Below are 16438 nucleotides of genomic sequence, written 5' to 3' on the forward strand. Positions count from 1 at the left end.
AACTAATAGTAGAACAAACCCAAAGAAAGTTGGAAGAAAGGGAATTATATAAATAAGAGCAAAGAATAATGAAATATAAAATAAACATACACAGAAGGATCAACAAAACCAAAAGTATGGGGTTTTTCTTTTCCTTTTTTCTTGGTCACACTGTATGGCATATGGGATCTGGGATCTTAGTTGCGTGGCATGTGGAATCTTAGTTCCCCAGCCAGGGATTGAACCTGCTCCCCTTGCACTGGAAGCACAAAGTCTTAAGCACTGGACCACCAGGGAAGTCCCAAAATTATGTTATTTTAAAAGATTAATAACACTAACAAATCTCTGTCAAAATTGATCAAGAAAAAAATAACAGAAGGCATAATATTAGGAAAGAAAAATGGTACACAACTGCAGGTGCCACATAGATAGAAAAGATGGAGAATATTATATACAATTTTATGCCAATAAGTTTGAAAACAGAAACATATGGACAAATTCCTAGAACAATAAGCTGACTCAAGAAGGAATTTAAAATCTGAATAATCCTATAACCATTAAAGAAATTGAATCAGGGACTTCCCTGGTGGTCCAGTGATAAGATTCCGTGCTCCCAATGCAGGGGGCCTGGGTTCGATCCCTGGTCAGGGAACTAGATCCTGCATGCATGCTGCAACTAAGAAGCACGCATGCCGCAACTAAGAAGTCTGCATGCTGCAACTAAAAGATCCCGCATGCCGCAACTAAGACCCGGTGCAGCTAAAATAAATAAATAATAAATATTTTTTAAAAAAGAAGAAAGAAATTGAATCAGTAGTTTAAAATCTCACCACAAAGAAAACACCAGGTCCAGACGGTTTTATTAGTAACTTCTATCATTCAAGGAACAAATAACTCCAATTTTTTTTGTGTGTGTGTGGTACGCGGGCCTCTCACTGTTGTGGCCTCTCCTGTTGCGGAGCACAGGCTCCGAACGCGCAGGCTCAGCGGCCATGGCTCACAGGCCTAGCCGCTCCGCGGCACATGGGATCTTCCTGGAACGGGGCACGAACCCGTGTCCCCTGCATCGGCAGGCGGACTCTCAACCACTGCGCCACCAGGGAAGCCCAATAACTCCAATATTTAACTCCAATATTAACTCTTGAAAATTACGGTAAAGGAAGAAACACTCCCCAGTTTATTTTATACTAAAATTAATACCAAAACTGATATGAACAGTGCACGAAAGAAAAATTATGAGACAATTTCACTGAAGAACATAGACACAAAACTCTTCTTAAAAAATCAGCAAACAATTCCAGCAACGTATAAAACAGTCTTGACCAAGTTCAGCTTATTGCAGGAATCCAAGATTGTTTTAATGTTAGAAGACCAATTCATATAATTCAAAGATTTAAAGGAGAAAAATGATATGATCATCTCAGTAAATGGAAAATTTTTGATAAATTTAAATATTCATTCATGAAAAAAATAAATATAAAAAAAATCCTTAGAAATCTAGTAGAATTTCCTCAACCCCTAAAGAGTATCTACAGAAAATTGGCAACAAAAATCCTATTTAATGTGAAACATTGAATGTTTTCCCTTTGAGGCCAAAAAAAGAATGTCTGCTAACATTTTCATTCAGCACTGTATTGGAGAAAGAGAACTAAAGGTATAAGGATTGGAAAACAATAAATCAAACATTCAATATTCATGTATATTATCGCTACATGGAAAACATAAAAATCTATAGAGAAATTATTAGTTTTAATAAGTCCGCAAGGTGGCTGAATAAGAAATTAATACACAAAAGTCAATGACTTTCTACAATCAGTAACAAATAAAAAAGTAATTATTAAAAAGATAATCATGCAAAAATATAAACTGAAATGAATAAATCTAAAAATCTATGTAAGTGCTTTATGGAGAAAATTATAAAACTCTTTTGAAAAACATTAAAGATCTAAATAAATGGGGAGGTTCATGGGTACTTTTTAATTTTAATATACTTTTCTTCTAAAATGCTCAAAATTAACTCTTTGGAAACATATAAAAACTATTTTAATTTTTAAATATTTTTATTATATTCATTCAAACATCGCTGGCCCATCTACAGGGTATCCAGACAGAAACAATTATGATTAAATTCAGTCATATTTACTACATTGCCAATTTCAGTAACAGGAATTACACAGCTGTACACGTAGTTTTATACACATTTACACATATGTATTTTTTGATCTTGCCATTAAAAAGGTGCGTTTGTCAAGGTAGAAGGATGGAATGCATATAGCACTTTGTTGGCCTGATTCACAACTTTTAAATATTTGGACAGATGGCATGTGGGCCTCCTTTTGCCTTCTTGTCATGGGATCCTCTGACATTAGGGGCAGGCCTGATGAGAGGCACTGCGGTGGTCCTGGCTGTTCGCAAGGAACCCATTTCTGGTTTCCGCAGACCGTCTCAGCGGGCGCCAGCCCAGGTGAGTCAGGATATCTGTCCTGTTTGGAAACATCAATCAAACTCCATGAAGCTTGTTCCTGGGAGGAAGCTAGTGGACCTTCAGGGCAAACCTACTCAAGCTGCCAAGAGGGAAACAAGCATTCAAAGCCTCTCACTCTGGGGCTATGTTGAGTCAGGGCTGGAAGACGGGCGTTGGTTGCAGGAGGTTCTAGAGACGAGGCTGGGGATCACAGAAAGGAGACAGAAAAGCCATTTCTCCTTTCTGTCTGTTCATAGCAAAGCTGAAATTCATTCAACAAATATTTCCAGAGTGCTAATCGTGGTCATCATCATCAAAATAGCTAAGATTTATTAAGCACTTATGTCCCGGGACCCGGTGAGGTGACTTTTACATAAAACCATGTACAATACATGTTATACACAACAGTCAGATGAATGGGGTACTAGTATTTTCCCAATTTTACAGATGAGCAAATGGAGGCTTGATGTTAAATGACTTATCCAGGGTCATAAAATTTGTACATGACAGAGCTAGGATTTGAATCTGGAGAAACTTGGGTGAATCTGGAGAAACTTGGGTCTACACATTGGGCCATAAGCCAGTGCCAAAGTTGTAGAAGTGAGTTATGGTCTACTGGGAAAGTCAAATATGCACATAGATGTGTCTTGATAACTCAAGTTGGATAAAACTAGATGATCAAGAAGGACATCTAAATGAAGCAAAGTTAATGACCTGGGAGTGATGGGGCATGTTGGAAGTATAGTGAGGGGCCTATCAGACTCTAGAAAAGAAACACACAGAAACAGCATGGGTGAGTAGTAACCAAGTTAGCTTAATATTGGAATGTGGAGGACTTCTAATGCCTAGTTAAAGGAGTTTGGACTTTCTCTTCCAGTTAATGGTAAGGTAGAGGAGTGACAAACAGCCTTAAGATTCATTTGTCTCCTCTGTGTTGGGTGAATGCAGTACACACAACCAATGACAAGATGACCAGTGGACCAGTGAGGAAGCCCATGGCACACAATGACGTGGCCTTATGGTGGGTGTTGGCCATCAGATAGGGAGAAAGGAATGGTTACAATGAGCTTGGCAAAGAAAGGATGGATAGGGCTTGCAGCCGTTTAGCTGGCCAAGGGAAACTAGTTAGGATTAAGACCAGGAATAATACTAGGGTACTACCAGGAATGCAATGTAGCCTCTAAAAATGATAGTTATGAACACTACATAGCAATTCAAGGAAATGCTTAAAAGGATAAGTGAAAGGACCAGAATTTTTACATTCACACGTACCTATTGATTACAAATCTCTTTTTAGAGCCCCAGAAAAAATACGCCCAAACAAATTAAGTGAATCATCCTATCCCAAAATCTTATTTCTACTCGGTTAGTGTTATGGAGTGAACTGTGTTCCCCCACCTAAAATTTGTATGTCGAAGCCCTAACCCCCAATGTAACTGTATTGGAGATAGGGCCTTGAAAGAGGTAATTAAGGCTAGATGAGGTCATGAGGGTGGGGCCCTGATCCTATAGGACTGCTGACCTTATAAGAAGGGTTAGAACACCAGAGTTCTCCCTGTGCACACAAACAAAGAAAAGGCCATGTGAGCACAGAGCAGGAAGGCACCATGTACAAGCTGGGGAGAGAGGCCTCACCAGAAACTAATACCACCTACACCTTGATCTTGGACTCCCAGCCTCCAGAGCTATGAGGAGATACATTTCTGTTCTTTAAGCTACCGAGTCCGTGGTATTTTGTTACGACAGCACAGCACGAGCAGACTACTGTAATACAGTTAGCCAGCAAGTCACTAAATCCTGTCAACTCTTATCTTTGCAATTCTTGCTTTCTTCCTCACCATGTCCACTGCCAGCGTGCCCAGATGAATGCAATCGACTCTCTTATCTTTGACTTTGTACTTCCTGACTCGCTTCTTTTTTTTTTTTCACATTCATTCTTTGGTCCTAGCTTAATCCACTTTTTCCTTAGATATTGACAAGCATCCCTATTATACATCACAGTTACTAAAGAACTTTTCAAACAGTTGTAATTGCTTTCTTGATCTTTTCGAAATAGCTCCAATCATATCAGTTATTTACATGTAAAGCATTTTGAATCTCTTTAATGATCCAACCTGTTCTCCTTTTATGTGCTTTGGATTGGCAAACACCCTCTTCAATTACAGCACTTATAAATGAATATGATTCTCAGAGTATGGTTTTACTAGTATAGAGTTTGCATAAGACTTTGCTCCATCTATATCATGTTAAAAAATATGAGTACATCCTTGCTCCCGGTCCAAAACAGTTAGACTCTAATACTCTTCTGCATCCATTTTTATTTATTTTAATGGCCTTTTCCTCATCTATGGTTCTTTTTACTTTTAATTTTTCTTTTTTACAGTAGGTTCCTGTTGGTTATCTACTTTAAATATAGCAGTGTGTACATGTCAATCCCAAACTCCCAATAAATCCCTCCCCAGCACCCTTCCCTCCTGGTAACCGTAAGTTTGTTCTCTAAGTCTGTGAGTCTGTTTCTGCTTTGTAAGTAAGTTCATTTGTACCTTTTTTTTAGATTCCGCATAAAAGCAATATCATAGGATATTTGTCTTTCTCTGTCTGACTTATTTCACTTAGTATGACAATCTCCAGGGTTATCCATGTTGCTGCAAATGGCATTATTTCACTCTTTTTAACGGCTGAGTAATATTCATTGTATATATGGACCACATCTATACAATGACTTGCTTCTCATATTCCCAGCCACCAACCCCTACCTTGCCCCCTCCTGACTATCATCTCAAACATCTGAAATGTTTGAATCTGATGCCTGGTATTTTCCTCTAGTACCAACCCTTGGCTCCCTCTTTCCAGAACTCCCTGCACTCACCTCAAAGGTGCAAGTTCTCTGACCACTCCAGGTGAACTAGACTTTTGCACTGTAAGTGCCCTTCATGCACATGTGTCAGTAATATCGGTAGGATCTATTCCTAGCAGTGAAATTTTGCTAGGGCCGCTGACGTGTTTTAAAATGTACACTTTAAATTTTGATAGACACCATCAGATGGTCTTCTATAGGACTTGTACCAGATTAAACTCTACCCAATAACATATAAAAGAACCTGTTTCCCCATACCACCATCAGCAGTCTTAACCATGTCTTTGATCTTTGACAGACTGAAAGGTAAAAATAGTATTCCACTTTTGTTTGAATATAAATATTTCTGATGACAAGGGCTGAGTCATCCATTTCAGACAAGCACTCAAATAGCCGGCATGAAGACAGTCTCTTTCCACGTTTCCTGCCTCATCTCTGTGGGTCTTTCCTTAGCTCCACATTCCCAGACTTCTATTGCAGACGGAATTTTCCACATGGAGGGGAAGAGGACCACCACAGCCTTAAGCCTAAATCATCCCAGCTTACCAAACAAACTTCGTTCTCCCAGCACCCATAGGTCAAATTCCAGGAAGGACTGTGACTGGTCTTTCTTGGGTCAAGTGTTTGCCCATGAGTCGGTCACTCTGGCCAAGAGGAAAGGAGATTCCACTAGGCCAGGGCTAGGTCATGATACAGCAGTTTGCAATAGCAAGAGAAGCCCCTATTATCAGAAGAGGAAAGAGGTACTGAGCAGATAAAAACAAATGTCTACTCTTCCAGGTAACACCTGTGCTGATGGAAGCCAGCACACAGGGCACCTTCCCCAGTGTCACATTCACTGACTTTGCCACATCCCAGCAGGAATGAATCGGATGGCACCGCCCCCCAAGAAAGAGCCCGTCATCCTGTACTGCCCCACATCTCCGGGGCCATAGGTAACCTATTCTGATTGGTAATCCAGGAGAGGAGCATTTGAGCTCTTCTTGGAACAATGGGAATGTTTTTCTACTACAGTGATCTGTACAAACTTGGCAGTGGGGTTTTACAGAGAGAGGAAAATAAGACACTGACATCTCTGATGCGAAACTGTGAGTCCTCCCAGAACAAAGCTGAGCTTCAGTTGGACAGGAAGTACTGGGGTTTGTGATGCAAAGAAGGAAAGTCTGCTGGCTTTAAAGGTTAGGCTAACACTGGTTTAGAGTACAAAGTAAGTCTGCAGAAGCTGCGTCCTGGGGGATCTTTAAATACGACAAGCCAATGCTGGCAATGGAAAAGTGAATTGGGCACACGTGTACATTGTTGGTGGGACTGTAAACTAGTATAAGCCTTTCCAAGAGCAATTTGGCAATCCTGTCTCTAAAATGCCAATACTCTTTGACCCACAAATTTCATTTTCAAGAATCCACTCCAAGTAAACAATACAAAGTGCTAAAGACGCTTTATACAAAAAAGATGTTCACTATGCTTATTATTTATAACAGTTAAAGTTTAGAAACAATATAAAGGAACAGTTAGATACATTATGGTAAATCCTCCCCATGGGATATTTCTCAGTCATTAAAAACGAAGTCTAGTCAGTTCACAGAAAACAAAATATAAGTGGCTTTGAAAGATTATTCAGGGCTTCCCTGGTGGCACAGTGGTTAAGAATCCACCTGCCAATGCAGGGGACACGGGTTCAATCCCTAGTCCGGGAGGATCGCGCATGCCATGGAGCAACTGAGCCCGTGCGCCACAACTACTGAGCCTGCATTCTAGAGCCCGCGAGCCACAACTACTGAGCCCACACGCCACAACTACTGAAGCCCACGAGCCTAGAGCCCGTGCTCCGTAACAAGAGAAGCCACGGCAATGAGAAGCCCACGCACCGCAACAAAGAGTAGCCCCCGCTGGCCGCAACTAGAGAAAGCCCGCGCGCAGCAACAAAGACCCAACGCAGCCAAAAATAAAAATAAATAAAATAAATAAATTTATATAGAAAGATTATTCAGCCTTTCTCATGAAAAAAAATTATGTTAAAAGTGTAATTTTTACCTTTCAGTTTGTCAACACTCTGTGCTGGTGATGGTATGGAGAAACAGGAACTTTTTTTTTTTTAACTTATTTATTTAATTTATTTTTTTGGCTGCGTTGGGTCTTTGTTGCTGTGCATACAGGCTTTCTCTAGTTGTGGCGAGTGGGGGCTACTCTTCGTTGCGGTGCGAGGGCTTCTCATCGCGGTGGCCTCTCTTGTTGTGGAGCACAGGCTCTGGTGCACGGGCTTCAGTAGTTGTGGCACACGGGCTTAGTTGCTCCGTGGCATGTGGGATCTTCCCAGACCAGGGCTCGAACCTGTGTTCCCTGCATTGACAGGCAGATTCTTAACCACTGCGCCACCAGGGAAGCCCTTTTTTTTTTTTTTAATTTTTATTTTTGCTGCATTGGGTGTTCATTGTTGCGCACAGGCTTTCTCTAGTTGCGGCCAGCGAGGGCTACTCTTCATTGTGGTGGGTGGGCTTCTCATTACTGTGGCTTCTCTTGTTGCGGAGCATGGGCTCTAGGCACACGGGCTTTAGTAGTTATGGCACATGGGCTCAGTAGTTGTGGCTCACGGGCTCTAGAGCACAGGCTCAGTAGTTGCGGCGCACGGGCTTAGTTGCTCTGCAGCATGTGGGATCTTCCCGGGCAAGGGCTCAAACCCATGTCCCCTGCATTGGCAGGCGGATTCTTAATCACTGCGCCACCAGGGAAGCCCGGAAACAGGAACTTTTTTTTTTTTTTAATTTATTTTTGGCTGTGTTGGGTCTTCCTTGCTGCGTGCAGGCTTTCTCTAGTTGTGGAGAGTGGGGGCTACTCCTAGTTGCGGTGCGCGGGCCTCTCATTGCGGTGGCTTCTCTTGTTGCGGAGCACAGGCTCTAGGCATGCACACTTCACTAGTTGTGGCACGAAGGCTCAGTAGTTGTGGCTCACAGACTCTAGAGCGCAGGCTCAGTAGTTGTGCTGCACGAGCTTAGCTGCTTCGCGGCATGTGGGATCTTCCCAGACCAGGGCTCAAACCCGTGTCCCCTGCATTGTTGAATCTTTTTTTTTTTTTTTTTAAACATCTTTATTGGGGTATAATTGCTTTACAATGGTGTGTTAGTTTCTGCTTTATAACAAAGTGAATCAGTTATACATATACATATGTTCCCATATGTCTTCCCTCTTGCGTCTCCCTCCCTCCCACTCTCCCTATAGCAGGAGGATTCTTAATCACTGCGCCACCAGGGAAGCCCCGAAACGGGAACTTTTATATGTTATTGGGTAGAGTTTAATTGGGTACAAGTCCTATAGAAGGCAATCTGATGGTGTCTATCAAAATTTAACGGGTGTACATTTTAAAATGCATCAGCTGCCCTAGCAAAATTTCACTGCTACAAATTTATCCTACAGATGTTACTGACACGTGCATGAAGGGCAGCACTGTTGCCTGAAACATCGTCTATAGGAACTAAAGAAAGGAATAGGCTTCAGTAGGAGACTGGATAATATATTATGGTACTTCCATGAAATATATTTTATCAGCCATTAAAAAGATCATGTCAAGATCATATGTGCTTTTGTGGGATGACTCCCAAGATACATTAAGTGAAACAGAAAGGAAGCAAGGTGCAAACTAGTACGTCTGACACTCTATTATTTGTGTAGAAAGCCCATTTATGTTTGAATATGCATAGAATTTCTCTGGATACACAAGAAAATTATGACAGTGGTCCCTCTGGAGAGGATGACTGAGGTCAAGGGTGGGAAAGAGACTTTTTATTGTACACACTGCCCTATTCGAATTTTTTAAAATCATGAGTATGTATTTCCTTTTAAAAAAAAAAAAGACAATAAAAATAATACAATACATAGGCTAAAAAAGGATGTCTATATATGTTTACAGTTATATAAATAAATATCTATATTATAACAAGCAAAAAAGAAATTAAAACTATTCATAGAGTATATTCAGTTATGTGAAAAGAGAAAAATGTTTAGAAGAAAATAAGGAAATGTACTGAAATGTTACCCTTGAAACTAAGAGTGATTTATCTTTCAACTTTTTCTGTCGTGTCCAAAATGTGTTTAATAATCACCTTTTACTCTTATAACAGAAAATAAACTTTAAAAAATTGTGTTAAATTAAAATATAGTATCCATCCATCTTTATAGTCTAAATGCAGAAGTAAAATCAGGTGAGACAAGAGGTATTAACTTTTCAACTCCATGATTCTGCATTAATGAAGTTTGCTGTGGTTTATTAACTCCTTTTCACTTTTTTGGGCTTGGGAACTGCTGCCGATAAAGACAAGACCTAGTTCATAAATCAGTCTCAAGAAAACTGTATTTATAATACCCAGTACCAATGGATATGCAGTTGGATGAGCTTTTTCAGACATTACTGCATTCAAATTGATACCACCTTTTTGGAAAGCAACTTGGCTACATGAATCTGAAGCTATACAGAGTGTTTATGCCCCGTGACCCAGTAATTTGACTTCCGGAATCTTAAGGAAAAAACCTGAAATACCGGAGAAGTTTACACATAAAGGTCTTAATTAAGAATGGTATGCAATCATAAAAAATTACAATTACGAATAACATGTAGCAACATGGGGAAATGTTTATGATACAGCGTTAAGTGAAGGAAAAAGAATACAGAAAAGTGTATATCCTACTATTACAACTGCTTCATAAAATACGTGTGAAAAAAATCCCAGAAGAGTTTTACACCAACATGGTCATGGTGCTTATGTTCAGGTGGTGGGACCTTGGGGGAATTCTTGATATTTTTCTCCTTTTCTCTTTTCCAAAATGTTTATAATGTATTTTCAAATATGTAAAAGTTTGAAGTCTGGGCTGTTCCACAGGAAATAATGTCTCTCTATGTTATCGTGTCTCTAATTCCCTTAACTGAAAATAAAACTCCTTCCTCTCATGTAATAATAACGGTCACTGATATTTATTAAGCAACTACTTTCTGCCAAGCTCTTTACACATTTTAGTTCAATGACTTCAGTGAAGTAGAAATTTTTATTATATACCATTTTGCAGATGGGGAAAACTGAGGCTCAGACCGGCTAAATGACACAAGCAAGAGGTGACAGCATCAGGATTCAAACCCACGTCCTTCTAGCTTTAAACTCAGTTCTTTCCACCATTATACTGTCACAATAACTACCCAAAACAGTTCTCAGGGTCCAGGGTGTGCCAGGGAGAGTACTAATGCTTTACACACATTCTCTCATTTAATAACACTATAGATGTAGTTGGTGTCCTCATTTGTGGCTGAAGAAGGTTAAGTCACCAGTACAGCTGGTAAGAGGTAGAATCATTTTTTTTTAAATATATTTTTTGGCAGCGCTGCAGGGTATATGGGATCTTAGTACCCCAACCAAGGATCGAACCCACGCCCCCTGCAGTGGAAGCACAAAGTCTTAACCACTGGACCGCCAGGGAGGTCCCAGAACCGGGATTCTAACCCAAGTTGGCCTGTGTTGGGAACCATGACACTGTCATGCCTTCCCACAACAAGGAAAAACCCAAACCCTCCGAGCCCAGGATGCAGGGCACCATCCCTGGTGCAGCCACTGTCAAAAAGGAAGCACCTGGCAGGAAGGTGAATGCAACAGGAGGAGGTAGGCTCCCGGGGCTCCCCCGCTGGGCAGGGCCGCCTCTGACACACACTGCACACCTGAGGACCCCGGCTGCATGAGCTGGTGCTGTGCACAGACATCCGTGTGGCCTGGCCTGCGGCCAGCACACATGTCACGTCCTCCTGCCAGCGCTGACAAGGCTGGTGCTAATCTGCCCAAAGGCCTCAAGAAAAGCCCTTGAAGCTGTCTTTAAGGTTTCCTGGTTCTGGGAGGTGTGGGGAGACAACACCGCCTCCTCCATGGTAGAAAATTCCAGGGCCACCTGGCTTGGCAAGAGAAAGTGATGTCTAGCCTCCTTGACCCCCAGGAGCCAGAGGGCCCTATGCCTGGACCCAGAGGCTGAGCCAACAATATGAGCCAGGGCTCCAACTCTCTGGGAAACAGGAAGTTCAGGTCAGCCTGGGGGTGGGGGGAGGGGGGACCAAACCAGAGGGACTCAGGCCAGAGGCCAAGTGAGACCAAGGGGCCTCTGAGATGTGGACACAGCTGAGTGGACAGACCAGCACTGAGGAGAGCTCTGAGGATACGGAGCGTTAGGAACACTGCTGGGAGGAGTAGTGGACCCAAGTATTTGGAAGCTAGGTTGGCATTACCCAGTACACACACACTCTACGACCAGGTAGTTCTACTTGTCATAATGCACCTGGAGAATCTCTTCCACCACATGGGCCCCCAGGATGTTCATAGCAGCACTGCTCGTAAGAAACAAAAGCTGCAAACAGCCCAGACACCCGTGGACATGAGAATGGGTTAATATACATACATTCTCTATTCAAGAACAGACTTGTGGTTGCCAAGGGGGAGGTGGGTGGGGGAGGGATGAACTGGGAGTTTGCGGTTAGTAGATGCAAACTATTACATATAAGATGGATACACAACAAGGTCCTACTGTATAGCACAGGGAACTATATTCAATATCCTGGGATAAACCATAACGGAAAAGAACATAAAAAAGAATGTATATATGTGCATAACTGAGTCACTTTGCTGTACAGCAGAAAGTAACACTTTGTAAATCAACTATACTTTAATTAAAAAATAAAAATAGGGCTTCCCTGGTGGCGCGGTGGTTGAGAGTCCGCCTGCCGATGCAGGGGACGCGGGTTCGTGCCCCGGTCCGGGAAGATCCCACATGCCGCGGAGAGGCTGGGCCCGTGAGCCGTGGCCGCTGAGCCTGCGCGTCCGGAGCCTGTGCTCCGCAACGGGAGAGGCCACAACAGTGAGAAGCCCGCGTACCGCAAAAATAAATAAATAAACAAAATAAAAATTAAAAAATATATATTCTCTATTCATACAAGGGAATACTACATGGCCATAAAAATAAATATGCTATAACTTCATGAGTGAATCCCATAAACACAATGTTAAACAAATAAGGGAAATCACAATATAATATATACGGTGTGGTTTCATTTAATAGAAGTCCAAAAAACTCTCCAGACTAAACAATGTATTGATTGGGAAGGAGGAAAGGGGAAGGGGGGGTGTTTGCCAAGCCCTAAGCCTCTGTCTTCAGGACCTTCTTTTGGGGACCCAAGTTACCAGCACAAGGGCAGATCCTCACCCACAGACTCACCATGCCCATACTCTTGTCTCCACTACCCACCCAGCATCCGTGGCCCTTTTCCCGTGTGCGATGTCAGTCTCTTCCCTCCTCCATGCCCCTCCCCCAGTCTCTGGGGAATTGATAAATTGCCCTTCATTTCATATTTCTTACCACTGGCATTCCACATTTGTCATCTCCTCTCCCAAACCAGACCCAGGGCCTGGCAGATCATCGAGAGCACACAGAAAGGCCACCTGAACTGGGAGCTTTCTCCCCTCTCAGTCATGAGCTCCATCAAAACAGAGATGGTCTGTCAGTTAACGTGGAATCACAGAATCTTTGAGGCCACCCGCCCCTAAGCCCTTATTTTATCAGGTGAGAAGCTGAGGCCCGGGGGTCCGTGTGATGTGACTGGTCTAAAATCACAGCTAGTTTGAAGGCAGGGCTAGGACTGGGACCAAGGATTCCTGAACCCCAGTCTTTTCTCCTACAAGGTGCTGTCTCCCTAAAGCTGTTGTTGAACGGACTTCTGATTCTGGCCACAGAGCCGACTAGACACCCCAGACTACTTCCTGCTAAAACAGTCAAAAGGCTGGACAAGACATTTTCAGTCCTTTAAAGGCACCAACTGATCTGGCATAAAGGGTTAAGAACAGTCAGAGGCCAAAGAGGAAGGGAAAGCAGGAAACCGGAGAGAATGTAGAAGCTGGCTTTCTCCCTGAGGACCTGTGTCAAACCCACGTGATCTTGAGCACTGGTTTTCAAGGCCTCATAGAGTGTGTGGAACAAGGAGACAAACCCCGGCCCGGTCAAGGTGAAGAATTAAATGGAGAGCTTCCCATAAGGCTGGGCCCCATCTTCAGTACAAGAGTGGGCAAGAAATAAACTCCTTTTCCCCCCAGAGGAGCAAGGAAAATTGCCCATGTTAAACATTGGAAGCAGGTGGGAAGGAAAACAAACAAACAAAAAACCTTTACCGTGAGAATTCTTTAACCACAAGCCAGCTCTTATATATATATATATATATATATATATATATATATATATATATTTTTTTTTTTTTTAAATAACTTCTTTTTTTTTTTTTGGCTGCACCGCACAGCACGCGGGATCTTAGTTCCCCGACCAGGGATTGAACCCGTGCCCCCTGCACTGGAAGCGCAGAGTCTTAACCGCTGGACCGCCAGGGAAGTCCCAGCTCTTATATGTAAATTCAGAGATAGTGGGCAAAAATCCTCAAGCTGATTGAGCAAGATCCTGGGGGGTGGCAGGGGTGGGGCGGTGAGGGAGGCAAGAGAGTTAGCCATAGACTCTCTGGGACAGAGCATTCCGGGCAGGCAGAGGTGATCGCCAACTCAAAGGCCCTAAGGCAGAGTCATGCCAGGCTTGTTCCAGGAACATGAGAAGGCCCAAGGGGCTGGGGTAGAGAGAGCCAAGGAGAAGTAGAAGGAGATGAAATCACAGGAATAACAGGAGACCAGGTTGGCCAAGGCCTGGCTGGCATGCTGTTGTAAGACCTTGGACTCTTCCTCCAGAGTATGGGTCCATTGAAGGAGTTTCATCAGAGGATTAAAATGGGCTGCCTTATGCACTACAGGGATCACCCCGTGGCGATGGTAGCACAACAACGTGAACGTACTGAACGCCACCGAACCATACACGTTAAAATGGTAAATTTTATGGTATGTATATTTTACCACAATTTTTTTTAAAAAGATCACCCTGGCAGCTGCTGTGCTCATACGTGGAATGGAAGCTGGAACACCACATAGGAAGACATTCCAGGAATCTAGGTGAGAAACGATGGCTCCAGCAAGGATGGCAGCAGGATAAAGGATGAGGTCATATTTTGGATGTGCTGGATGTAAGGTATCAAAAAAGGGAAGACCGTGGTGACTCCAAGGTTTCTGGCCTGAGCAACTGGAAGGACAAAGTTGCCATCGACTAAAGAGGAAACATGTTTATAGGAGAACGTAAGAGTTAAGTTTGGGACTTACTGGGTTTGAGATATCTATTAAACATTCGGGTGGAAATGTCATGTGTTAGTGAAGCTGTGGAGCAAGTAAAACTTTCACACACTTGTGGGGGAGTGAAAATTGCAACAACCTTGGAAAACCCTTTGGCAGCATCTATGACCCAGTGATTCCATTCCTAGGTATATGTCTGATAGCAAATCTCTACATGTGTTCACCACAAGACATGAACGAGAACGTTCATAACAGCATTCTTTGCAACAACCCAGAACTGGACATGACCCATCAACAATAGATTAGATAAAAGTGATATATTCACATAATGACATTTTATCGAGCAATGCGAATGAGCAAGCTACTGCTATGCAGTAATTGAAGCCGGAAGTAAAGAACAGAAGGGAAGGGAAAGCAGGAAACCAGAGAGAATGTGGATGAATCTCTCATTAGAGAATATAATCTCCACAAAGTACAAAGTCAGACAGAAAAAGAAGATGAATCTGACCCAGCAAACCCACTCCTGGGCATATATCTGGAAAAAACGAAAACTCTAATTTGAAAAGATACATGCGTCCCCATATTCATAGCAGCACTATTTACAATAGCCAAGACGTGGAAGCAACCTAAATGCCCATCGACAGATGAATGGATAAAGAAAATGTGGTACACATGTACAACGGAATACTACTCAGCCATAAAAAGAGAATGAAATAATGCCATTTGCAGCTAAGTGAAGTAAGCCACATAGAGAAAGACAAATGTCATATGATATCACTTATATGTGGAATCTAAAAAAAATGATACAAATGAACTTATTTATAAAACAGAAATAGATTCACAGGCATAGAAAACAAACAAATGGTTACCAAAGAGGAAAAGTGGGGGAAGGGACAAAGTAAGAGTTTGGGATTAACAGATACACACTACAATATAAAATAGATGAACAACAAGGACCTACTGTATAGCACAGGGAACTATATTCAGTATCCTGTAATAACCTGTAATGGAAAAGAATCTGAAAAAGAATACATCCGTATAACTGGGTCACTTTGCTATACACCTGAAACATTGTAAGTCAACTATACTTCAATTTAAAATAATTAATTCATTAATTAAAAAAAAAGAATATGAATCATGTGGCCAATTTTAAAGTTTGAAAACAGAAAATTGGTGTTCAAACAAAAATCTGTACACGAATGTTCATAGCAGCACTATTCACGACCGCCAAAAGGTGGAAACAACCCAAATGTCCATCAACTGATGAATGGATACAGAAATGTGGTGTAGAAATACAATGGAATGTTATTCAGTAAAGAAGGAAGGAAGTACTGACACATGCTACAACATGGATGAACCTTGAAAACATTTTGCTAAGTGAGAGACACCAGACACAAAAGGCCATATATCGTGTGATTCCATTTATATGAAATGTCCAGAATTGGCAGGTCCATAGAGACATAAAGCAGATTCGTGGTTGCCAGGGGCTGAGGAGAAGGGGGGATGGGGAGTGACTGCTAATAGGTGTGGGGTTTCCTTTTGAAGTGATGAAAATGTTCTCAAACTAGGTCATGGTGATGGTTGCACAACACTGTGTGTGTACTAAATGCCACTGAATTGTATGCTTTGAAATGTTTAAGATGATAAATTTAAGTATTTTACTGCAATAAGATAAAAAAAGATAAAACTCGGGATTCCCTGGTGGCGCAGTGGTTGAGAGTCCGCCTGCCGATGTGAGGGACGCGGGTTCGTGCCCCGGTCCGGGAGGATCCCACATGCCGCGGAGCGGCTGGGCCCGTGAGCCATGGCCGCTGAGCCTGCGCGTCCGGAGCCTGTGCTCCGCAACGAGAGAGGCCGCAACAGTGAGAGGCCCGCGTACCGCAAAAAAAAAAGATAAAACTCATCTCTGGTGTTATAAGTCGGGATAGCTGTTATTCTGGGGTGCAGAGAGGAGTAAGTGATGGGGAG

Source organism: Delphinapterus leucas, chromosome 19, assembly GCF_059928025.1.
Source record: "Delphinapterus leucas isolate spDelLeu-1000000601 "Yukka" chromosome 19, BTC_Dleu_Yukka2, whole genome shotgun sequence".
In the NCBI taxonomy this organism is placed as follows: domain Eukaryota; kingdom Metazoa; phylum Chordata; class Mammalia; order Artiodactyla; family Monodontidae; genus Delphinapterus; species Delphinapterus leucas.